This window comes from Grammomys surdaster, unplaced genomic scaffold, assembly GCF_004785775.1.
Source record: "Grammomys surdaster isolate TR1022 unplaced genomic scaffold, NIH_TR_1.0 188, whole genome shotgun sequence".
Lineage (NCBI taxonomy): Eukaryota > Metazoa > Chordata > Mammalia > Rodentia > Muridae > Grammomys > Grammomys surdaster.
This window is the reverse complement of record NW_021604633.1, coordinates 9,220,601-9,247,905: the sequence shown is the minus strand read 5'-3', so window position 1 is coordinate 9,247,905 and position 27,305 is coordinate 9,220,601. Positions and strand designations below refer to the sequence as shown.

Here is a 27,305-nt window from a genome sequence, read left to right as displayed (position 1 = left end):
GAAGAGAAGAGAAGAGAAGAGAAGAGAAGAGAAGAGAAGAGAAGAGAAGAGAAGAGAAGAGAAGAGAGGGAAAATTCAGTATAAAAGATCCTCCTTTCTATTCCAAAATTACAGGTTGTTCTTACAGGCATTCAAAAGTTTCTCCCTCAAATCATGACTGCATTTAAATAAAGTTACTGCTCTGGGCTAGAATACTAGGGTGGGGTCTTGTTATATCTTCTGTAACTATAGTAAGAATGTTCATATTTCTTGTAGATGAAAACAGCAGTTAGGACTTGTGTGACTTCAGTATAAAATGTGTGTTCTGTAGTTAATGTTGTGACAGTACTGGGAGGTGGCTAGCTCTCTAGGAAGCATGGGGCAATGGAAAGCCCTGGAGGTAGGATCTTTAGAAAAGAGTAATTCTCCACCTAACAGATTAACTCACTACGTAAGTTACCAAGAGAGTAGTTTGCAGGAAAGTGAGGCCACAGCACAGTTGCCAGTGCTGCTTCACTGTCACTCATGTAACCTGAATGCAAGGTTGTCTGCTATGCTATGGCTCAGCATGAGACTTTTGACACCATGAATGTGAACCATTTCCTTCATCATGGGCCAAAAGTAAAGCACCTGTGCTTTCCAAGTAGCACAGACTTGGGTATTTTGTTATAGCAACACACAGTAGGCAAAGGCATGTAGATTCCTTGGCATTACATATATTAAATCATTCATTTGCTTTTATGTTCTATGTTTATGTACTGAAATTACCTAGCAATTCGTTGAAAAGAAATATAAAGGCGAAAATATCCAGAATTTTTCCTTCTTACTGTTGGGCTTAGGATTTTTAAAAACATTTAAATGTTTAACAACCATAGTGTAATCCTAACGATAATTATATCATCAAAAATACAGAGTGGGCTAGTGAGAGAGCTCAGCAGGTACATACTTGCAGCCAAGCCTAATAAACTGTGTTCTAGCCCTCAGATCGACATGTGAAAGGACAGAACTGATTCACACAACCTTATCTCTTGTCTCTATGCACATGCCATGATATATACCCTCTGTATACACATACCCATTGAAAAAGCCATGATAAACAAAAGTCTAATGCATTTTCCTGTCTAATCCTTGCTGGCTTTCCAGATGTTCTCTTGATCTTTAATTAGATTCCCTGATTTCTGCCTCATTCCAGCTTGGAAGTCAGCAGCCAAATTCCACATATGGAAAAATGTTTCCCTGGAAGTAAATTGAACATTTTAAAATTTACTGACACTTATGTTGATATTTAACTCAATAAAACTTCTGTTTCTCACTGTTTCCCCACACATTTTCATGTGCCTGTAAAATTTTGGTAATGCTTCACAGTTCCACAGAAGATGAGATGGATCTTGAATGGCTTTAAGGGAAGATGAGCTAATGACTCGTGGGAGTTACTAAATAAATGTAGTAATTAGTGTCTAATTTCCTAGAAGCCTAGACATTGTTTCTAAACTTCTCTTTCTGTGTGGTACATTAAAAGAAATGTTGATATAGCTGTTGATCTCATGAGAACATCATCCTGGTTGTGAATGACTATGAAATCCACTAGACTAAAGAAGGACACCTAAGCAATCTACAGCATTTTAATTGAAGCTAAAAGAAACTGCTGGGCGCAGATTCCCAGCTACTTTAGCAAGAAGATGACTATAGTTATTTTTTTTTTAATTAGAAGAAACTATTTGGATTTTTGTGTGCTCAACATATTAGATCTATTCTCTATGAGGTATTGATTTACAGTTTTAATAGCAGATGTACATCAAAGAGGAGTCTAGGAAAAATTTCAGATTCTTATCCTATGGTTTTGTCAACTTTAACACAATGGTGAGTTTTTCCTTATATCTGGCATGAATCTTCCTGGTATACTTTAAATCCTTCTCTTTCTAGATTCCTTTTATTACATATGTAAATAAAAATAAAGTGCCTGCAGGTTCATCGTTTTGTTGATAACATCTGTCTGTCTGTAATACACTGAAGCATAGAACCATCCTATCATGACAGAATCTGGCCTTCAGGAGAAGCATCATGAGGCACAGAGTGAGAAAGAGAGAGCCTGGCTTTCCCTTTTGTGTCTTATCCCATTGAAATGTTTTGCCATGAGCATACTGTTACTTTGCATTCTAAAACAAGAATATAAAAGTTTTATTTATTCACATGCTAATTGTTGTTGTACATTGGGCCTTTTGTATTTTAGGAGCTTAGTAAATATTTAATTGAATTTCATCATTTAGTTACAATTACATTTCTTTTTACAAGTGAGCCCACCAGCTGCTGAACTTGAAAGAATGTAGCATTTATAAGTTTTTAGCAATATATATGAGACCAGAATAAACAAACCCCAGTGATATAACATTTTTAAAAGCTGTTTAAAGAATGTTCACATGTTTTGAAGGCTTCGGGCTTCAAATACAGAAAGCATTTGTTTTCATTATACATAGGGCCCCAGAGAGCGTCATGCTGTCAATTATCCTTTCAGATTCATCATTATTTCTAGTTATTCCTATGTTTTACATGGTTCACATTAAGAATCTTTAGAAAACACACTTTTCTAGTCCAACAATCAAATAAACTCAGATTTCATTCTGATACCCTACTTCTGGTAATTGACTATGCTTTCACTGGCTGTGTGGCAACTACAGAGTAAAAGGAGGAGGTGGCAAGCATGAGATCCTAGGAGTTCCATGTCGCCAGTGTGGTCCCACAGTCACAAAGCAGAGCTCATTTCAATATATATTATCACTTTGACCCCGAGATCTACACTATACACTATAGACACAGAAACTGAGGTTATATTGGCCTTATAAGTTCCTGTTTCATTTGCTTATTATGAATTAACATGGTTCCCACATTTAATCTTACTTTGAGCTACTATAATAACTTCTATAATCTTCTATGAATTTTGTGGGTTTGATAGAATGGTAAGAACAAGCCAATTCTAATTCCTTTCATCACTATTTACTCAAATCTAACTGTGGAAAAACTCAGACCATCCACTGGAGTTGAACTGAAAGCCCTAGGTCTTGTTTGATCTCATTAAGATAATATAAATCTTCAACCTACATTGGCATTAGATAATTTCAGAACAGTAATTCTCAGTATAACAGTTAAACCTAATTCATATAAAAAGACATCACTTCACTTCATGCCTGAAGCCTGCTGAGTGGATTACCATGTCTAGCCTAGTTGTTTCCCTAGCTTTTGTGTTTGGTCCCTCTCCCCAACTCAGTCAGGTTCCTATAATGGTGAAGCTGGAAAACCAAATACAGAGATAGAAAATGTATTACTTGGATAAATGGTTGCCCTGCTTTGAACCAATGATTAGCTAGCTCTTGGTCTGGGAACAGGTACCTGTTATTATACATTCACTTACAGTAACCTGTTCTATGGGGCTATAGTTTATTCTTCTTTATGCTAGCCATTATTAGCCAACAGACTTCTGTAAGATCGTGCTGAAGTCTCCTCCATCAACCTACATATCCTACATTGGTAAATTCTAAGACTTCTCTGCCTACTTGTCCATTTTCTTTGGCTGCTGGCCTAGAAACATATACTGTTTCTATGACGTATATACTTTAGATATCTTCTTAGCTAAGCTGGCCTTTCCTACATGGCTTCTTGTGTCCTTGATACTCATCCTTTGTATTCCTCAAGCTTGAGTCAGAAGCAGCCCAAACATGTCAGACTCTCTAATTAGTTATACTTTGGAACCCTTTTCACTGATCTGAAGATGAAAGATGAACTTATCTTACACTACACTAAAGGAGGAGAGGGAGTCATGGAACATGCTGAAACTCTCAGGAAAACCTCTACTGCCTTTCTCCAAGTCCTTGCCTACTCTCCCTTCATCTCATTTATATTATAAGAGCATTCAATAGCCTAAGGTTTTTTCAGTTACTTTTTCCCTATCCTGAATGTGGAAGTATTTGACATCAAATTAACAACTGTATAATAACAACTTTATAGCCATAACTTCTTCAAAATACATTGGAAAACTGATACTTTTTAAAATCATATTCTAAAATCTGATGCTTGTATTCATGTTAGTAGAAGTAATCCTGGTGGGAATTCTTCTCGGATTTCTAAGCTGAGCAAAGTTGACCCAGATTTCAGAGTATTCTTATTCTTGTATACTTGTATACTGAGTATTCATTACCTGGATAGATAATCCATAACAGGATATGAAGTCTGAAGTGTGAAGAAGAATGTACAATGATGAGTACAGTTTCCTTCTCCTCTAGAAACTTAATCAGTGCTCCCTTTCCAGGGGGCACACATATTATTGTAAGGCTCCTTCAAAATATTTTCAGAAATATAATGAATTAAAAATTAATTTTTAGACTAGATTTTGACTAACACATCTTTACATATATGTCATGTGTCAGTATAGAGATACTAGACATGGAACATAAGTATGCCTTACTAAGAAGTAAAGAACAAAATATCAAGGACCTAAAAGAGTTGAAAGAAATGTAAAACAAAACAAGACAAAAAAACCCAAACCAAACAACACAGAAAACAGATCTCAAGAGATCAACAATCAACAGTATTCTATACAGAACAACCACACATTAACGTTAGTTTCTTAGGCTCACACTAACTCTGACAGTATTTCCCTCTGTTTCCCTTCAACAGTCAACACTAGCCACTCTACTCTCTGCTCTCTTTGTGTGCTTTCTGGTAGCTTCTTGCTTTCTGGCTGTAGCCAGCTCCATAGCGTTGTTATATAGTATTCCAGGTGCTCTGTGTATTTCTCCAACCTACCACTCCCTAACCCAAATGCAGCTGAATGTTTATGAGCTGTGTTTCTAAACTCAAGACAGTGGTTGGCACGTAGTAGACCCTGTGTCTTAATCGAGGGAGTTAGTCACCTTTCTGAGGGTATGGTCAGTATTGTTGGAGGGGAGGTAATTGGCTGTGAAATATTTTGTTATTGTAGAAATTGTGGGTATCAGCTCACCCATGGCACCTTAATGGGTAGAGGGCAAGAGCTTGTTAAGAAGAGGCAGAGGGTGAATTCAGAGCGCTGTGGAATCACACTCCAGGATTAGGCTTTGCTTAGACCTTATCTTCACTCCAATCTTTGGAAAGAGATGACCTCCCCAAAACCCTGAAGGTCCTTTAGGAGGTCCTTCGTCATTCTTTGGTGTTGCAGTGACTTCCTAGAGATCTAACCTACTGGTAAAAAGAACAGGAAAATGGAACCTTTTTTTTTTTTCTTGCACAAAGGACCTGTTGCTTAAGAGAAAGAAACTGTTAAATTGTGTCAGGAATTGTGGCTTCTCACAGAACCACAGTGAGCTTCTCCACAGGACTGGTAACAGTTTGCATTCAAGGAAAAACATTTCCTTAACAACCAGAGTGAGGACACTCTTAAAAGACTTTGAGCAGCATTCATTGGCAGGTTTCAAATTTTCTGTAAGAAACACTGTATAATAGTCTCCAAACAATCATCCTTTAAGGTAGAAAAATATTTTGTTTAATCTGTTAATATTTTCTTATTCCTATATATCAGTATAGTTTAAAACTTAGCAAAGCTATTAGTAGAAGCAAATTGTATCCACTTAAGAGTTCTAAGTTAAGTTAACTAGTTCTAACTTAAGTTATCCACTTAAGAGTTAAGGTTCAGGCACTGAGTATGCACTGCTGTTGTAGAAGACTTGAGTTCAGTGCCCAGCTCCCACAACGTACAGCTCACCTTCTACATCCTCTTATGGATTCCACTGGCACCTGTACTATACCTGTACACACACACACACACACACACACACTATTTAAAAATAAAAGTTTAAGGTACAAAGCTTGACTTTTTAAAATATAGTTGCATCATTGCCCAATCGTTATTGCAATCCAATATTTAGAATCATTTTCCTCCCTAAAAGAAAAACCACATATTAGCAATCAATCCTATATCCTTCCCCAGCTATGTACAGGGATTAAACCACTTTTCTATACCTCCATCCTTGCCTACTGTTGACGTTTGAAAGGAACAGAGTCATGATATATGAACTTTCTTATTGACTTGTTTCACTCACTTGGTAAATGAATTTAAGGCTCAACTTCATTCTAGTGTGAATGGACATTAGTGATCAATAATATTCTCTTCTGTGCATTTGCTATTTTATTTATTCCTTTATCAGTTGGTAGAGGTTTAGAAGGTTCTACTGTTGAGCTATTATGTAAACATTTGTGCGTCTTTATGTATAGATGTATTTTTGACTCTCTTGTGTATACCTAGAAAAAAATTTGTTGGGAAGTAAGTACTGGACATCATTTGTAATGATAATGTACTTTCTATTTTCCATGGTGATGTCTATACAGTGGTATTTTATTATAATTTTTATGTGTGTTTTACTGAAGACTAATGACCCTGAGTACTTTTCAAGTGTGTACTGCTCTTTTATATGGAAAATTGTCTTAAGTCTTTTGCTTAGTTTTTAACTGGGATCTTTGTATTCTGTTATTCAGTTGTTGGAGTTTGTTTTATATGGTTTTGATAGACAGATGCATGATTAAATTTACTGTCTTCTATTCCATGGGCTACTGGTTTTGTATCCAGCAACATCAGTTAGTTCTGATGTAGTAGAACCTATGGACACTTGTGGTTGTGCTTTTGTCGAATTACAATCGTGTCACCTGTCTTCCTGAGCTTTGAGTGTTACAATTCTGAACTTTTAAATATGGAATATGTTGTATTTGAGTTAATTTTTGCACATACATTTGTCTGACCTCACTTTCTATATGGAATTGTTAACACTAATGTCTGAACTCAGTTGTCTGTGAATATAAAATATTTTCTCTGTCACTAAAACCTATTCCATCAATGTGTATATCAACCCTTATGACCCTTTCTTGGCTCATTGGTTGTAACTTTGGGGTAAGTTCTGACAGAAGGAACTGCATGTCTGCTGGGTTACTCATCTCCTTAAGGTTACTCTGACTATTCCGGTGCCCACTCTTTTCTTTTATATGAATCTTTAAATCACTTTGATAATCATGAAGAGACAGCACATGAAAGTTTAGTAAACATTGCATTGAATTTATTTATGGCTTAATTTGGGGAATATTCTTGCCTTTGTAAACATATTTTATTTGTGATTGTAAGATATATTTAATTAGTTTATAACGTCTTCATTTTTTCTACAATACTTTTTAATTTAAATAGACAAAAGTTTTTGGCTGAACTCTTATGTAAAAGATATTTTCTTTATAACACAGATCATGTTTTATTTACCTGCTTTAAGTTTGGTTGTATATACTGATCAATAGATTCTGGAAATTTCAAAATGTTTCATAATAGAGTTTTATACAGTTCAAAACATTATGAGGACATAGAAATTAGTTTATGTATTTTCCATTTATGTACTTTTATTTTCCCTTAAGGAAGGAAAATACTAACTTACCGTCTGATTTTACAGTAATGTTGCTGTAACATGTTCCTTTAAGTAAAAATTATTAAATTTTAAGGGAGACTTTATTCTTAATTTTCTCCTTTGCCATCCTAGTAAGTATACCGTTAAAACTGCCTCTAAAACTCTCAGCTATGCTGAGGGACATGCTTTTCCTCCTGGTGACATCCTGTATTAACTATCTTATCAATTTAGTTTATCAAATTACTACTAGTTCTTAAATTTGAAGCTGTGCCTTTTTGTATCCTGGTAATATATGGACGTGCCTTTCTCCAGAGCATTTACTATAAATTTATATTTAGGCTTTCATTTTCTATATTTCCATACCATTTTAAATAGTGTTTATGAGTTATTGCTAAGTCTCCTTTTTATCCCAAATGCCTAGGCAGGAATTGTTCGAAAATGTATCTTTTGAAAAGAATCCTGTGGTTTGTTTATTATAAAATTAAAATTGGGAGTCTAGATGCTTTCCAAAGGGAGATTATCTTAGAGTAATTTTTCTTAGCATCTTAATATCCCAAACTCCTCTTGCTTGCAAGATGACTTAATCAGCATCATAACAGGGACAGCTTGCTGTGTTTACCATTGTTAGTTGGACTAGCATATGTCCAAAACAGTGGGAAGAAGAAAAATAGCATTGACTTGCAGCCAAATGAAAAGGGGAGGGAGAGAGTTCTTTCAGTCATTGAACAGGACTCAGTAGCTGTCCAAGGACAGCATGGTGTGCTTTTTTGGAAAATATCAGGGATTCTCACAATTTCAGCCAACAAAGAAAACCTAGGTAGATTTGGAAGTAGCAAACTGAAATAAGAACAAATTGGTGATGTTTCTGTAACTTCATATGAGTCTTTGGAAGGTATGGAATCCTATGTTAATCAAAACAGAAAATATTCATATAATTATAATATGGACAATTTGTTTTCAGTGATACCTTTGAGTAATTTTTCTCAAACTTGAACTTACATTGTTCTAATCTACAACATATTCAATTAAAAAAAAACTTTATTCTTTTTTCTTAAATAATGAAAACATAGGGGTTTTGGGGTTTTTGTTTTTGGTCTTTTTGGTGCGTTTTCTTTCTTGAGAATCAACTCTTTTAGAAAAAGATATCTTTTCACTGTACCAGAGAAATGAAAAGTAATGTTTTTCTGTTCCTAATGGAAGGTTTCGTGAACAGTTTCCAAACACCACAATCAAGGAATAAAACTGTTTTGGCTGGAATTGGGTTTTACATCTCAGGCCAAGCCTGCACTAACATAATTTTCAGTGAAATATCATATTACCTGAGGAGTTCAAGACTCCTTCTCTGCTGGTTCTTATGTGATGGGGTTCTTTTATCATAGCTAAGGCCCCTCCTTGTCTTTAAATTCAGGACTTGAGTATTGCTTCCCCCAAGGAAGTCAATGGAGACTAGCAGTAAACATCCCTCCTAAGGAATAATTTCCAACAAAGGCATAAAACATGAAACAATGCACATACATTATGTGTAATTTTGTGATGGGGGAAGAAGTAGCTTTGGCACCAGAAGGAGACTTGCTAATCGCAGCTTCAGCTCTTTGCTTTAGTTGTTTTATACATGAAGAACCCAGGTCTCATAGAATTAACAGGATCAAGACTAGAACTAGAGAACACCCCACCCGTTTTTTCATGGTCCACCTCAATCCATGGACAAAATAATGAGAATTAGGCAATTATTAAGAGAACTGATGCAAAGATACTGGGAGTTAACCAGCAATTTGAAAGAAGATTGATAGAGAGGTTAATTGATACCTTCTTGAGAGAATAAGTACCACAAAGGAAGAAAGAAATTAAGGGGGAAAGAGGGAGCGTTTTCACATGTTTAAGTTAGAAGCCAGGCTTGTACACTTACTCTAAAGCTGATATATACAAGGAAAATTACATACAGTACTGATGATGACTTGTCATCCCTTGAGCCCTGAGTTTGTGTCTTGTTTCTTTTTCTCCTTTGATGAAGAAGGTACCTTACGAGAGACAATGGTCATTTAAGCTAAAGGATATCCGAGTGACAGCTCTGTACAGAGAGTTTCTGCTCTGTAAACAGAAAATTCTGATCTGTGGCTATGGATATGTCCTGCATTGTGATACATTTGCCTTCATAGGAGTAAACCAAATTGAATCCATCATGAAATTATGGTGGATTGGACTGATTGAATTTTCTTACTGAACTGGAGAATCACAAGGAATCCTAAGTGTATCTCTTTGTGCCACAGGCAAGGAAATCTGAAATATTCCTATGTAATAAATTTCTCCTATTGAAGATAGATGAGGCAGCCTTATAAGGGAAGGGGTCCCAAAGGCAGGCAACAGAGTCAGAGACATCCCCTCTTTCTGCTATTAGGTGCCCCACAGGGAGACCAAGCTACATAACTTGTGCAGAGGGCGTAGTTTAATCTTACACAAGTATTGTGACAAGGTTGGTGTCCCAATTCCTCCAGTGGAAATCTTGGCTATTACAGGAGATGGCCAGTTCAGGCTCCATATCCCTCATTTCTGGGAGTCTTGGCTAGGATTACCCTCAGGTTCCTGTGAGTTTCCTTTATCCTAGGTTGTTAGCTGTTCCCAGAGATGCACCCCTTCCTGATTCCCAGTACTTTCTCCCTCTTCTTCCCACATGATTCCTCCTGTTCCTATCCCCACCCCACTCTGGAGTCCCTTCCCCAACTCCATAATGTCTATTCTATTTTCTCTTTTCAGTGAGATTTACATGCCCCTCCTTGAGCCCTATTTGTTACTTAGCTTATTTGGGTCTGTGGATTTTTAGCATGGTTATCCTTTACTTTACTGTTAATATCTACTTATAAGTGAGTACGTGCCAGATAGAAAGATCTCCCATGCTCATGAATCGGCAAGATTAACATAGTAATAATAGCCATCTTACCGAAAACAGTCTGGAAATTCAATGCAATTGTCATCAAAATTCCAATACAAATAATTACTGACCTTGAAAGAACAATATTCAACTTCATATGAAAAAACAGGATACCTTAAGCAATTCTGTATATTAAAAGAACTTCTGGAAATATCACCCTCTCTGATTTCAAGCTGTGGTACAGAGCAGTAGTAATAAAAACTGCATAAAAACAGTTGATCAATGGTATCAAATTAAAGACCCAGAAGTAATTCCACATACCTATCAACATTTGATTTTTTGACAAAGAAGCTAAAATTATACAACAGAAAATAAAGAAAGCATCTTCAAAAACTGGTGCTAAATGAACTGGATATGTGCATGTAGAAGAATGCAAGTAGATGCATACTTATCACCCTGAACAGAACTCAAGTCCAATTTAATCAAAGGCCACACTATAAAACCAAAGCCTTGAATACATTGGCATAGGAAACTACTTCCTGAACAGAACATTAATACCTCAGGACCTGAGATCAACAGTTACTATATGTGACCTCATGAAACTGAAAAGCTTCTGTAAGGCAAAGGACACTGTCAAAAGGATAAAACAATAGCCTAGAGAATGGAAAAAGACCTTCAACAGCCCCAAATTCGAAAAAGGGCTAATAGCCTAAACATATAAAGCACTCAGGAAACTAGACATCAGACAATTTCTATCAGGGTTGAGAGCAACTATATTTTTTCTTTTTTCTTTTTACTGTGATATTTTTTAATTTGAAAGATCATAATTTTGAGACTGAATATGTAAAGCATGGTTTTAAAAACATGGGTCTTAATGTTTGTGTAACAAGTAAGTTCTCAAGTACCTGAGTATTCTACTGGGAACATTCCAGTTGTATTGTGAGTGCTATAGAAAATAAGTAGATGTCTTTGGACTAAGGGCTATGTTCCTTAGCAATGTATTTCGTAAGGATTTGGGTCAGATTAATTTAGAACTACATTCTTATCTTTAGAGCATTTGGTTAACTATTTTTCCATATACTGCTCCACTGTTTTGTTTGAGAAGACAAAGTTTTTCAGTGATTTATCTATCACTAGCTTGTAAAGCCAAGTTTGCATCTGCACTGGAGCTCTGAGATCCTTGTGTTGGTTCCTTAAGGCTCTAATATACTTTAAAATACCCAGTATAAACCAAATCAACCTATCCATTGGACACAGAAATTAAAGTTCGAGATATACATACTTTTCTAGGATTTCATTGTCAATGTCATTCAAGTCTTGGTTTCTATAAGTTACCTTGTCCTTTTTAGTCGGTGTGTAAGAGTGTGCTGGCCAGTTTTATGTCAGCTCGACACAAGCTAGAGTTACTTTGGAAGAGGAAATGTTAATTGAGAAAATGTCTCAACCACATAGACCTGTGGGCAATTCTTGATTTTCTTGATTGATTTATATGTGAGGGCCATTGTAAGCTGTTCTGTCCCTGGGCTGGTGGTCATGGGTTCTATAAGAAAACAGGCTGAGCAAGCCATGGGGAGCAAGTCAGTAAGCAGCCCTCCTCCATGGGCTCTGCATCAGCTCCTGCCTCCAGGTTCCTGATCTGTTTGAGCTCATGCTCTGATTTGCCTCGGTGAGGATGATGGGAAGCCTTAAAATAAAATAAACTCTTTCCTCCCTAAGTTGCTTTTGGTTATAGCATTTTGTCATAGTAAGAAAATCCTAAAACTGGATGATGTGGAAATATGAAAAATATATGTTTGTAAGCTTGGCATTTGGTTGGAAACAATGAAGTAGTTTGGAGCTGTCTGTCGTTTATTTTATTAAAGAAATTCTTTTTTTGTGTGTTTTCATAATTTATGCTTACATTCACATTATATCCCAATTGCAGCCTTCCTTCTTCCTCTCTTCCCAGTCCTACCTTACAAATGCCCTCTATTACCTCCCCTTCTCCTGAGAGATGGGGAAGCCCCTCTTTGGGTACCCCCTCACCCTGAGACATCTAGTCCCAGCAGGACTAAGGACTCTCCCACTGAGGCCCCAACCAGGCAGTCCAGGTAGTAGAAGGGGATTATAGGCAGGCAACAGAGTCAGAGATAACTCCTGCTTCAGTTGTTAGGGGACCAATATAAAGAGCAGGCTACACATCGACTACAAATGTGGGGGTGGGGCTAGGTCCATATCTTCTTTAATAACCTTGATCCATCTGGCTCACTCATTTCTATCCCTCACTCCTTCATAAGACTCTCTGAGCTCTGCCTGATGTTTGGCCATAAGTATTTGTATGTTTTCATTGGCTTCTGGATGAAGCCTCTCAGGAGACAGGTATATTAAGTTCCTGTCTATAAGCATAGCAGAGTATCATTAATAGTGTCAGAGGTGGGCTCTCTTCCACGGGATGGATCTCTCGTTGGGGCAGTAGTTGGCTGGCTGTTTCCTCCATCTATACTCCATCTTCATCCTTGAACATCTTGGAGACAGAACAAATTTTGAGTTGAAGGTTTTATGGGTGACTAGATGTCCCCTCTTTCCACTGGAAGTCCTACAACTGGAAGATGGCCTCTTCAGTCTCTATATCCCCCAGCTCGTAGGAATCTCAGCTAGCATATCCCCAATAGACTTCCTGTATGGTCCTCTATCCAAGGTCTCCAGTTAGTCCCATAGATGCCCCCCCACCATGGATTTCCTTTCTCAGTGTCAACCTTCTCCTTCTCCCCTCCCCCACACCTGATATCCATCCCCATGCCCCTCCTCACCCTCTCTCCTATCCACTCCCCATCCACTTCCAATGACTATTTTGTTTCCCCTTCTGAGTGAGATTTACACATCTACTCTTGGGCCCTCCTTATTATTTAATTTCTTTGAGTCTGTGAATTGTAGCATGGTTAGCCTGTATTTTATGGCTAATATCCACTTATAATTGACTACATGGCATGGATGTCCTTTCTGGTACTGGGCTACCTCATTCATGATATTTCCAATTTCCATCCATTTGCCTGCAAATGTCATGAAGTCTTTGTTTTTAATAACTGAATAGTATTCCATTGTGTAGATGTACTACATTATCTTTATTCATTCTTCTGTTGAGGAGCATCTAGGTTGTCTCCAGTGTCTATCATTAATAAAGCTGCTAAACATAGTTGAGCAAAGTGCACTTATGTGGTAGTGGGGTGTCTTTGGTATATGCCCAGGAGTGATATATCTGGGTCTTGAAGTGGAACTAACCCAATTTTCTGAAAAACTGTCAAATTGATTTCAAAATTTGTTGCACAAGTTTGCACTCCCATCAGCAATGGAGGAATGTTTCAGAAATTCTTAAGTGAACAAGTATTTGTTCTATGACTAGATTTTTTTTGTAAAATTGATTATACCTAATTCATTGAAAATAGATACATTAGGAAAACAAAACTGAATCTTTGAGTATGGATCATCACAGAGTATCTTTTCTTTGAACTTTCCAAAATTAGCATTTATCATGTTTTAAAGACAAGAAAAAATAGCTTTTAAAAAGTAATGCAAGGCCCTCTCTGGCCTCTGTCTCCCTCTAAACACTTCTCTCTCCACCTCTCAGTCTCTCTGTCTTGATCTCTCTGTCTCTCTCTGTTTCTCTCTCTCTCCCCACATCCACATGTTCCTGTCCAACCTCTTTCCTTTTTCTTTTTTCCTCATCTTTATTTCTGTCTCTCTCTGTTCCCTGGCTTTCCCACACCCCCTTTCCATACCCCAAACAAATAAGCTTCATTTTATACTACAAAAGAAAGAAGTAATGTAAGGCCAGTAAAATGGCTCAGGAGATCAAAACATTTACCCCCCAAAAGGTGAAAAGAGACCTTTGTTTCTACAACATTGCCCTACATGTGTAAGTGTATGTGTGCCCTCCCCCACAAACACATCGGGTACATAGGCAGTAAAGGTAAGTTAAAAGTCAAGGTGACAGGGTCTGAGCTATTCTGCCATGTCTGCTGTTCATTATCCTCCTGTGAATTTGAAATAAAATTAAAACTGAATAGTAAAACCCTTGTGTTCATTGTGGAAAAGATGCAAGTACTCAGAGTTGGTACTCAGCATACATTTGTTATTTTAAAATGCTATGAGCCTTTATATTTTGGCTCCTACTTAAGTGCTTGAGAGAAAAACACGCAATGTAGTATAGAATAAATGCAGTAACTTAATGAAAATTCTCAGAGATTCTTGTACATAGCTTTTCATTCTTAGGATATTTCTGGCTAATTGTGTATCATTCAGTATAAAAAATAAACTGCGGTGATGTTTAACTTTCTACATTAAACTCGCAAAGCACATCAGTAGCCTGAAAATTTGAAGGTACTAGGGAATTCTAGGGTGTCACTAAAAATTGTCCATGTATTCCTATTAAGTTTTATCTGTCAAGGTAGGTGATAAATATTCTGGTTTTAGAAGGTCGTACTAACTGTGTAACATTCCATTCTGATCCTGAACATAATTGAATGTAACTAGATGTGTTCCAATAAAACTTTATTTATAAACAGAATCTGCATCTTACATAATTTTCATGTTATGAAGTAGTTACTATCCTCCCTCCCTCCCTCCCCCCCTCCCACCCCCGCGCACCCCCCCTCTCTCTCTCTCTCTCTCTCTCTCTCTCTCAAAATTTCCCCACCCAAATAGGAAAGCCTGAGTTTTAGCCCCCGTGTGGGTCATATAACAAGCACATATAATTCCAGAAGAGGGACGATAAAGGCAGACTGTATTTCCTGGACAGCCAATCTAGCCTAGTCAACAAGTCACAAGTTTCAATGAGAGACCCTGTCTGACAAAACAAGGTGGAAGCTGCAGAGACAGCTCAAGATTCAGAATATTTGATGCTTTTCCAGTTTGGCTTCCCAGGACCCACCCAGTGGCCCACAAATCTCTGTAACTCCAGTTCCAGTGTATTTTTTACTCCTTTCTGGACCCTACAAGCAACAGATAGACATTCATGCAAGCAAACTACCCATACACAAACAATAATTATAAATGATTTTTAAGCAAACAAGCAGACCGAGGTAGATTGGCCCTGAGAAACACCACCAGGGGTTTACCTCTAACCCCCTTACACATTACACAAGCTTGACATCCACACATACAAGAATATATACAAAACTAAAGTGTAGTTTTACCGAGGCAGGCTTAGAAAGGACTGGAGACTGGGTTTGTCTGATGGACCATGGTTTCCTGAGCCTTGCTCTGCAGAGTTCTGTTTCACCTCAGTGCTTTCTATGGTTTCATATAGATGTGTGGGTGCTAAGTTTCTACCTCAGATTCAGACCAAGCATCATGAGGCTTTGTTGAAAGGCTCAGATGCATTCTATGCTGACAGTTCTCACCACACAGTCGAGTTCTATAAACAGATACTATGAGGTCTGCCAGAAATAGAAACTTTTAAACATAGTCTAATTAAGGAGAATCCACATAAAGTATTATTACATTTTCTTATGCCAAACATGGATATCTTTTCTTGATGAACAAATCTATACTTAGATATTTGAAAAGTCAAGTTTTGACAGCTTTAGGCCTTTTTTTGATAAGGTAGATTCCTCTTTATCTATTGACTGATCCCCCTTTATGTCCAGTAATTCTCTTATAGAACATAGGATGTGTTGAACAGAAACAAAAACATTAGAATATGAAAAAAAATCTACCACTAAACACTATTCTGGAAAATCCTTTCTCATACTGTCAAAAACCAGATGTACTTCTTCTTTTTTTTACTACTTTCTTCAGTTAAAACTGTTCTAAAATTTATGATTAATACACTCAAACCTCATTAGCCTTGTTTACAGTTAATTAAGATTCCATATTTCTGCGTCTGAGCTAATCCAAATGGGATTTGGTTAATAAGGTAGCGAGGATGACTTCATTCTGAGAGAGTCTTCACTTCCCAGTCAGTGGATGAGGTTGGACAGAGTCAGACACTGTGACTGCAAGGAGAACTGGTGAGATACTGCAGAATATATAAAATTATTAGCTCTATAAAAACTAAACTAAAAGTCCTATGTTTAGAATTCTTACATACAGAATTGTTTCTTTAAAAGAGCTAAGTAAGATGTGTTAAGCATACCTGAAAATATACAAATGTGTCAAAATATGCAGAAATGTATTTAAGAACAGAACTCTCTATGGAATGTGTTGCCAGGTACAAGCAAAACTTTTCTTCACCTCTAAAAATAAAGAGAGGTAATACTTTAACAAAATGTTTCCGGCAGCACTTACCTTAAGGCTTACCTCAAAGGCTGTAAAAACAAAAGAGTACACTTTCCATAGGGCCAAAGATCAATCAGGATGGACTTGTCAGGACCAGGGCTTCAGAACCAGGTGACATGTGTTATGTGCTTAATTCCTGCTTTAGGTCTTGATACATGTGACCTTGGCTACATTACTTGATGGCTTGTGGGTTTTTTTTTCTGTAAAGAAATGTCACATCAAAACCTGTTGAACAGGTTGTAATAAGCCACAGCTTCATAGCATTATAAAGAAGAGATGAACGTCCCTTCTGCAACATCCTCAAAGCTGTATCTAGAATGCTGTAAGTGCTTTGCATAGGTCCCGTAATCTAAAAAAGAAAATCACTTCTCCTCAGGCATCATGATACTTTACATTACTTTTGTACAAATTTGGAAAGACAATTTGGATTCGTCCAAGAGAAGTTAAGTGTTATCTGTATACATGATTCCTGAGAGCGCCCATGTTTTTAAAGTCATATCCAGTGTGCTTTCTGACAAGGGCAGTGATGTTTCTGTTTACAGGCAGAAGTGGTGCCACCCTGTGGCAATGACATGACTGTAGCTGCCAATCAAGCTGAATTGGCCACACTTGAGATTATGCAGCTTTGGAGGGGGTTTGTTTTGTTTTCTTTTGCTTTTATCATTCTTTTGATATAAGTTGCAGGCACAAGGTATAAACGAATTCGGTATTTTTTAAATTCTGTAATTATGATCCTTATTAAATGACAATTTTATGTAATTTGAAAGAGCAGTAGCATGATTTGTCTCTAGTTTGAATTGAGCAAAATAAATTCAGCACGTGCTCATGGCCCACAGAGCAGTGACTTCACTCAGAATCTGATGGAACCTGGATCACCAGCGGGAAATCACAGAGAACTGAGTGAATAGAATTGACTTTCTCCTCCTATACTCTCAAAATTCATGCATTCCTGTTGATGTTAGATGCTGAGACTAGTCAGAAAGCTTTATTGAAAGAAAAGATTCAGATGATTAAAGACATCCTAGAGTTTTGAGAAACAGCACCACCAGATATGAGTAGGTTGTGGAAGGACTCTGCCACTGTGATTTGGTTGCATTTATATATAGAAGGACTTTCTGAGAGTTTAGACTTGGATCCTGTCTCCATTCTGTAGAATGAATGAGTTCTGGATCCAGTATGAAAGGAGGACGTCATAATGCCCAGCACTTCTACTGTTCTTCTTCTATGTCTTGAGCATTTACATATATGTTATCTTAAATGGAGGTGTTGAAACCTTCGGGATGTCCTGGATTCTTTCTTATTAGTTCAGTGTAATTATCTCTTATTAGCAGGTTATCACACTTCCCCCAAAAGATGTTTCACAGATTAAAATAGTGCACATTTGTATGCTTCTAAGGGATGTGTATGATTTGTCTCTAGTTGCATTCTCTATGTGTCTATGTGTAAGTGGGTAGATGCATTCAGTGCATTCACATGCAGATGCACACGTGTGCTCAAGAGGACAACCTTGGATATTATTGCTTCAGCACTATCTACCTTGGTTTTTTGAGACAAGGTCTTCACACTGCTCTGATGCTTCCCAAGCCAATTATGCTATGCTGGCTGAACACTAAGCATCAGGGATCTATCTCTATCTCTACCAGGTGCACAGTACTTCCCCAAGATTTGTTATTTGGGTCTTAGTGACTGAACACAGGTACTTATAGTTGTACAATGCATACTTTAACAGTAGAGCTGCCTCCCCAGGTCAAGATTAAGAAGGTCTGGTAGAAAGGTGCAAATGTACTCTTTGATTACGTTGATTTATGGAGTAAACAAGTATATTTTGTTCATAGAGTGGTATGAGAGACAGGATCTGCTAACAGACATTTATCTAACCGATATCTACCAAGTAATAATCAATGCATATAATACATTAGTTTCTGTTATTATGATGGTATCCTCTACATTTAGTATCAGGTTTCCATGGAGAAGATTATTTTTTTGCTATTTGCAAATGTCTGTCATTTGATTGTTGTCTATAACTGAAAATATAACTTGTACCTAAAACATCAATAAAGGAGAATTTCTCTCACTCTTGTTTTATTTTTTAAAAGTAAGCTTACCCCCAATCTCAGATGAAGAAATTTGAGTTTAATTGAATAAAGAACTCTTTTAAATTAATACTTAGAGTATCCATTTAAAAGGCTAAAATGTCTTGCCTCCTCTGGGTTTCATTTTATGGTGCCGTTATATCAGATTAAATTTTGAGATCAAATTACAAAACGCCACAGATCAGTTTCTTAGTTCCTGTTAATTTTAACGTGACCTAAACTGGCTTGATTTTGTTTCCATAGTGCAAGAAGCTCCATGAAGTTTTTACTCAGTTCTCAGAGAGTGAGAACTAAGGAGCAGACCAAAAGCTCAGAACTCTCAATGAGAATTCCAAAATGAAGTTGTGTTTGCAAAGACTATTAAGGACTGCAGTAGAGAAATTGGTATGTTTCAGTTACAGGGGCTAATTACATTATCCCAGGCTAGCTAGCTGGAATAGCCTACTTCTCTGTCATAACTGACATCCTGCCACTAATAGATAAAACTCTTTGTGACTCTATTAAACTTGGCACAGCATCAGCTTCCATCCACTCAAGAGCCAAGATTGTTGTCATCAGATAGCGACTGGAGCTGATAGGAGAATCACCCATCTTTCTGAAGCCACCTATATGATGATCCCACCAACGAAACTTAAAGCAGCCTTGAATCACTGCTTGCTTGGTTTTGTTGCTATGAAACCTTCATAGCAACTGCTACGAACTTCATGAAACTGCTTCGACATTAGAACATGGAATCTGCGGTCACCTTAACCTGTGTTCTTAGGCCACGGCCACTCAAATTTGGCTCTAGAATAAACCATCCCTCATTCCCTTTGAGTTGAAAGCTGTGTTTTTTTCTGCAGACAGAACCAAGTGTGCACTACAGATTAGTTGGCAATGGATGTTTGTGTTATGGTTTGTTATGACTGCTTAATTCAAAAGCATATTTGCAGAGAGGGAGTTTGAATTAAGTAAATCAAAATAGCAAAGCCTTTGATTAAAAAGTTAGCCTGCTTCAGCTTAAATGTTGATATTTCAAGGACTACTGATATTTTAGTCATTTGTGGTTATTTTCGTTTCCTGTCCGGACCCCTGGGAAATAAGAGAACAGTAAATCAAAGCCAAGATTGCCTTTTGCATTTGTTTTCTTTGCATCTATGCCATGTATTAGTGCACTTTAAGAAACTAAAGATATTCACGACTTGATCACAATCACTGTGAGGGAGAGTTGGACCTCTGGACAAACCAATTTACACAACTCTTAGAAAAATTGTCCCTTTCATGTTTGGTAGTTTACTCATTCTTTTTATTTCCTGATGATTATATTATAAGTGCTAATAGCCCATGTGCTACAGATATCTACATTCCTAAAATGAAGTTTGGGAAGAAATGTCAAATTAAAGAAACTACTATTTCCCTAAATCATTTATTTTAATATTAGGCACATTCAAACTTAACTAATTTTTCATGAAAATTACTTCTAAGAATATAGATTCTAATGGAGATACTTTTGAACCAAGCATGCAGTCAGACATGTTTAAGCACTGAAAAAATAAATCAACTGTTGATTATCTTAGGCAAAATTTCAAAGAATTTTGATTAAATGAATTTAAGAAAATGTTTAATATGTAAAATATATTTCTTCCTCTTTCAAGTTCAGAATAAGAAAAATAAATTCTCACTTTACTTTTGACTAATTTTCTAATATACTTAAGTCAGGGTCTTAAGCTAGGCATTAATGTCTAGGTAATTCAGGATGTAACCTATTCTTGGTAACTCTTTTGAACAAATGATATAAATTGGTAAGGTGTATTTTTCTATGTGTTCTCCTACCTCAATTTGATGGTTGTTATATGTTTTAGGAGATACAGAAAATACAAAATGACACCTTGAAACCTTCGAGATTGTTTGTAAATCTTTATTTGTTTTATCTGATAATTGATTGTATTCACTTACCAATAATTTAAGCAAACACCTCACATAATATGGAATTCAAATGGTCAGAATGTCCAATAAGTCGTTGTTCTAGGACTTTCACAGGATATGCTTGCGTTTGTGACCACAATCATGCAGTTATATACATGTTTCTATCTCACAGTACTCATTGAGCTTCATCTTTTCACTCATTCATTCACACATGCACTCATTCATTCACGTATGAATTCATTCATTCCAGGCATACACTTGTCACTGAAGGCTCAAACTTCCCAGGGGTGCTCCAGGGACCGTGAAAAGGCCTCTTTCATGAAACAGGCACTGGTTTTAAAGAGATCATCTGAATGTTGAACAGTAGTTGGTTCCCTTGGCTGAGTATGGGTATGAGCAGACAAGAGATAGCTGTTGCAGATGTTCTTCATATTCCAGAGGAGGGGAGGGCAGGGCAGAGAGGACACTAGTGCTGTATAGGAGTCCAACATTAGGAACTGTTCATTCATTTATCTATCCATTCATTCATGCATTTGTTCATGCATGCATGTTTAGATAGAAGGACACAAATAAAACCCAAGAGGAAAAGAGCTCACTGGGCAGGGTAGGGTGGAGGCTTGGAGAGAAAACTAAAGGGGAGTAAAATTAAAGAGGAAAGCACTTAAAATCAGGTGCTGCAGTGTAGGCCTGAGAAGAGGGAGTACAGCACCACCTGCAAACCACCCTCAGACAAGGCCTCTGTTCTGTCAGCCAGTGTGATGGAACCAACAAGAGTAGAAGAAATGCAAAACAGAAAGGAATGTAAGCGTTGGTTTTGTCTATTCCCAAATGCGTTGGTAAGGCTAGAGTGTGAGAGGTTAGCCTCGGAGAAGACAAACGTCAAGAGGATTTAGACTAACCTTCATGGAATTGAAGGAAGTAAGCGAGTTCAGAACGTAAACTTATTTGCCAATGCCCAGAATTCTTCCTGAGGAAGAATTTTATTATGGTCCTACTCCCCAGCTTACTCTGTTTTCCTTCATTAGTATGACCAAGAACTGGAAGGATAAAGGGATGGGATGAGAGTGAGGAGGGAGACCCTTTTCTTCTGATCTGTCACTCCATATTTTCCTCTCCTACCATGAATGTCTGTTTTTATTCCTTACATTTACCTTCACATAACAGATGTCACCATCACCCAAGAAGACTATGAAAACTTATTTTTGTCCTTTTTATTCCTCACACTACAATTACATGTTCTTATTTAGTTGTTGTCCTGTTGATTTTGTCTTTGCTTTCATTTGTTTTTTTGTTTGTTTTAGTTGTGTGCCTATCTATGCGTTACTGTCATTCATATAGCATATCCTTTCCCATTCTCTCCCATCCCTTCCCATATGAACCTCATTGTGGGCTCTGGCAGTCAGGTGAATTGCATTGTACCTTTTGACAGCTCCGGCGATACCTGTGGTACCGAGCTTGGGCGTAGGCCTGGGGGATTAAAGATAGACTCAGACTCGGGTCATCAGTTATGAGAGAATGCCAATGTCTTTACTGGGCAGGTTCAATATAGGCACCAAGCCAGGGAAGGAAAAACACAAACTCAGGAAAAAAACAGGAACTCAACTGGGGGGCAATGGGATGACAAGTGTAAATTCCCTTCCTGGGGCATCATCCTTCAACAGGATGTTTTGTTGGATGTCAAGTATAAATTCCCTTCCTCGGGCACCATGCCTTAGTCAGCATGCTTTTGATCTTAGAGGAACCGCAGAGTGTTACTTAGTAGATAGCAGCACACGGAAAGTCTCAGCCAGGGCATAGCAGCCCTTCAGGGTCCTACACCTTTTATCTTTATTGCCTTTTTATTTAGCATAAAACAAGAATACACTAAAAATGAAAGTTTGCTGAAGTAAATTGATAAAGAAGGAGGATGTCAATTTAAAAGCTATGTTCTGATCTGTGGTCCAGCTCCTGGAAATGGTAACATGAAGTTATCCTAGAGAGGAGGTGTAAAAGCTAATGCTGATATAATGAGTCAGATGAGAAGTGTTCAAGATCATCAATTCACAACATATAGGAGCAGTGGAAGAAAACAAACACCAACTCACTCAAAATCTCTGTAGAAACAAACACACTCCTACTGGCAGACAGCAGACAGCCATATTTCCACTTTACCTGGGAAAGAAGTGGCTTCTGGTGGCCAAGAGCCTTTGCAACCCTGAAGCTGGAAGATCCAGATGGTGATATCTGAAGAGCACAAAGAAGTCACTTTTCCTTGTTCTTCCTAGACAGTAGAACCACCAGAAAGTGACACTGAGTTTCTGCCTCCTAGGTTGTGTTTCCATCTTTTATTCCTGGAAGATTAGTGGAAAGGAACTGTTGGGTCCCAAGGATGAGCTTCTTTGTGCATTCTTGGTTCATTACCATAAAGAACTAGCCCAGATTTCTCATCTCCAACCCCTTCCTCAGTAGCCATGCTCTGTAGACAAACTTGGAGGCCCTGTCTCTAGTCAGGAGTGTAAGCACCTTTACTGTCCATCTTCATCACATTACATGGCCATGGGCCGGGGCTCCAACGCCAGACTCATTATCAGAACAACCACTTCTGGACCTTTGAAGAATTGTTTGTCTTCCCAAACAAACAAACAAACCAAAAACAGTATAAACTGAGAGAATTCTATTTATCTACTACTAAAACTAATGACTATATTTTCCTTATAAACTGGTTTTTTTTTTATTACAATTCAGTAGCTATTCACAGTGTGTGTTCTTACACATTCTGTGTACAAAGGTAATTGTCACTTGTTAAAACTTATCCCTGGTCTCATACTTCTATTACCATTCCTGGGAATCTCCTTAGCCTGTCAGCAAAGATGTCAGAAAAATTCCTTTTGGAATAAGAAGCTTCTTTGTCACCCACAATGCAACAGCTGCTAAAAATAGAGAACCACAGTGATATAAGAGTAATTCTCAGAGATGAGCTGTTGTCCAAGTGGCAGGGGTGAATCCAGCAGGCCAGAGATGACCCAGCCAGAGCCAAGGCTCTGGCGATTGCCACTTCTCCTCACATTTGATGAAATATTCATGCCTCCGCTTTCCTCTCTGCAAGCACTATTGATTTCTTGTATAAACGCTGCTATATTTAGTCTAGACAAATGGAATGTGGATCACTGCTGAATAAATTGGATGAAAGACTGGGATCTTGCCCGCCGCTTTTTCTCAGTCTTGGGCAATTATTTATAATCAAGGGGAGTTTTTATAAGTTGAGGGTGATTTTTCACAATTTAGTGATTAGTCTCTGAACAAAGGCAAGCAGTTAGACACAATCATTTCTGTTGGGATAGCAGGTTAAGAAGTCAAATTATACTTTGAGGTTTGCAATGAGTGTTTCAGAGCACTGTAGGTTTTTATTCCTTATCTTTTTCCTTGTTCTTTTGTTTGAAAAATTCTTAAGGTTTTGATGTTTATAGTTTATGAACTATAAGACAAAACTAAAGGTCTTTGGATATTTGGATATATATATGTGTGTGTGTGTGTGTGTGTGTGTGTGTGTGTGTGTATGTATGTATATGGTATTTATAAGGTAAGATTCTGAGCTTTGCTTACTAGGATTTCCATATTGATATTATAGAATAAAATGAAGTATATTATTAACAGCAATGCTTTAGGCTCAATTCATGACAAGTCTTTAAGTTCTCTGGAAACGCCACAGTCTTGACTTGAAATTCTGTGTTGTCCCTTTCCAGCTAAGAGACCTACTAAGACCATCTTCACTTGTTTTCAGACCTATCACAGTCTCTTGCATGAACAAGGATAATATCACAAGAAGTTGCTGCCTGCCAAACTATATTTTATTAATGAATCTTTTCCCATCTTCCTTAAATTCTTATACACAGTGTTGATACTACAAAATTGTCTACACATTGAAAAATAACCAGTGTTAGTGAACCCAAGATTGACACCAGTTTGCATGTGCTCACACATGTGTGCTGTACAGCTTGTTTGACACATAAGCATTTACATGTGAGGTCTTGGCATCTATAAACAGAATAACTGGAAGCTCTTCCTTAAGCATTGGAAACAACTCATAGGTCTGCATAGAATACAAACTTGTAATTCCCAATCTAGGGTATTCAAACCTAAGTACAGTAGAGCATGTAGAAGCAAATGAGTGTTTCTAGCAACTTGAAAAAGTATAAATGCAGAAGAAAAAGATAATCATGTGTCTTCTCATCTAAAACAACTATCATCTGTTCTCTGTGTCTTCCTTTCATCAGAACTTATGGGCTAATGCAATTTTAATATATCTCTCTCTGTCTCTGTCTCTGTCTCTGTGTGTGTGTGTGTGTGTGTGTATTTGTGTGTGTATTTGTGTGTGTGTAGTGTGTACATGCATAGTTGGCTGAATTTTTTTGTCTTTATTATTCAAAGTTCTGGGGCACAACATTTATAATGATAGCTAATATTGTAAGAGGCTCAATAAAGATGAATACAGTTTGGTTATCACCGTATAAAGGTCAATTTATTATCGTCTTTTAAGCATTTTAATATTTTCATAAACAGTTTTAGAGATTTCATACATTTTGAGCATATGTGCATGAATGGGGGTACATTCTCAGATGTCTTGTATTGCTTGTACACACACATGCACAAACATGTGGAGGCCAGGACACAACCCCCCCAATGTCTGTCCCTGGCCTGAGAATCACCAAGTGGGCAGGGCTGGCTGGCCAGTGAGCCTCAGGAATTGTCTGTCTTTACCTCCCCAGTACTAGGATTCCAAGTGTGCAACGCCATCATTGATTGGTTTGTTAATGTATGGTCTGGGGATTGAATTAGGATGCTCATGCTTAGGAGGCAAGAATTAATCAGCTGACCTCTCCTCAGCCACCTACTAGATTTTTTTTTTAAACAAATGAATGTTTTTTTTTTATTTTGGTGTTCTTTCTTCTTGATGACTATGATAAAAAAAGAAAGAAAAGAAAAATAACAACAACAACGAAAAACAACCTCCAGAAAATAATATGGATTTGTCCTCATTAGGATTGTCTCTACATTATTTATTTCTAGAAGTGGCAAATCTGAATCAAAAGGTAAAATATTGAATATCTCCTAGTTCATGTTGCAGATTTACTTTTTCTTGGCAGTTTTATGTCAACTGAAAGTACCACTCTCAATAAATAATTCAGTCATTTGCTTACCTTATAAAGTGAGGCATTCTGTATATAGAAATATATACTTGCATATATATATACATGTGCATGTATATGATTGTTAGTAACTTCATAATAATGTTTGATTTTTTAATAGATCACATTATTTACTGATAAGGGTGATTCTTAGTTGTTGAATTGTGTTTTTATTTTCTAATAATAATAATAGCTAATAGAAATCACTTACCATTTTATTATCATAATTGTTTATATACTTCTGATCTGCTAGCCAATCAGTAATGATGAATTATTTTATTCTACAGAAAATTTTTATTTTTATATCATGGAAAAGACAAAAACCCAAAAACGTTACTGAGCGGTATGCTGTATATATTCTGAATAACTGCCTTCATTTGAACCTTTAGTTATTGTTGTTCCAAAGATCATTTCTACTTTAACAGTGAGGAGCTGAGACCTAGTAGAGATAACATTCTCAGACTTGTGCAGATAGGGGACTTGTAACACGCATTGGGTTGGCTTTAAAATAGAGGTTGAAACTAGCAGTCTGTGCGTGTCATGGTTGACTTACTGAACCATTTTCTAAGCTTCTCACTCAGAAAGTTAAAGTATTTTAAATATTTTTGCAATTATAATTTCTGGTTATTTCTGTCTATGCTAGGTATAAGATCTGAGTGCTTGTACACTAATTTTAAAGAATTATAACCTCAGCTTCCCAAAGACCTGTTGTCATTAACTTGCCCTGTTTGACTTAATTATAAAGCCTCTCTGACTCCTCTGTGTAGATGTATTCCTCAGAATGTTTAACCACCAGTTTGGAATGGGTACTGACTAATCAGTGTAGACACTAACTGTAAAAAAGCACCTTCTGGAGAACTACCCTGCCTGTAGCTTTGCTGCTTAAGGCTTTCTTTGAGTGAAGGGATATATATATATTTCAATTTTCATCCATTTAAATATTGTCTTCCATTGATATTCTTGGGTCAATTTTTCCTTCGGTGATTTGATTAAATATTTACTTGAAGTTCCCTCATACTTCTTTCTCTCTTGTTTATTTTAAGAATGAGGTTTCCACAATTTAAATGCTTGCTATTTAAACATCAGCACTTAGGCACCGGGCTACTCTCACTTCTTTGTGTGTGGGTTTGGCCTGTTGCTCTGGTTAGTCACCATGATCTGAATCTGGATGTAGTTTCTCCCATGTCTTTCCCAGGTGAAATGGTGATGCAGACGTACTGCACGACACACTTAATTTAAGGTAGAATTTATCTTCTGTCTCTGAGTATAAAACTTTTTATAAGTCCATGAATTCTTGTGACAGACTTCCATTTGTTGTGGATATCTTTCCTTCATCTTGGTTTTCTTTGGCTTACATCAGTTAAATGATCCATTCTAATACATTTTATGAATGATTCTTGGTACCACTAGTTGAATCCATCTGTTTTTTTTTTTTTTAAAGACAACTGTAGAAGTTCAAGGTAGAAAACATCACTGAGTGAAAATTAACCTAGGTACCCTTTACCTAAACTGATTTACCATCAATATAAAGCAGAGAGTATACCTATTTCTTTATACATGTGCTTACATGTACTATACAGGGTATAGTGTTTTTTGTTCTTGGTATATTTACAAATCAGCGTGCTAATTTCCAAAC

General features: G+C 37.1%; 1 protein-coding gene across 12 annotated transcripts in view; it reads left to right on the top strand.

Annotated features, from left to right (window-relative positions):
* The window catches only part of Hdac9 (histone deacetylase 9), an 818,562-nt gene that overhangs the window by 412,981 nt on the left and 378,276 nt on the right, over positions 1-27,305 (top strand). The window lies entirely within an intron of this gene.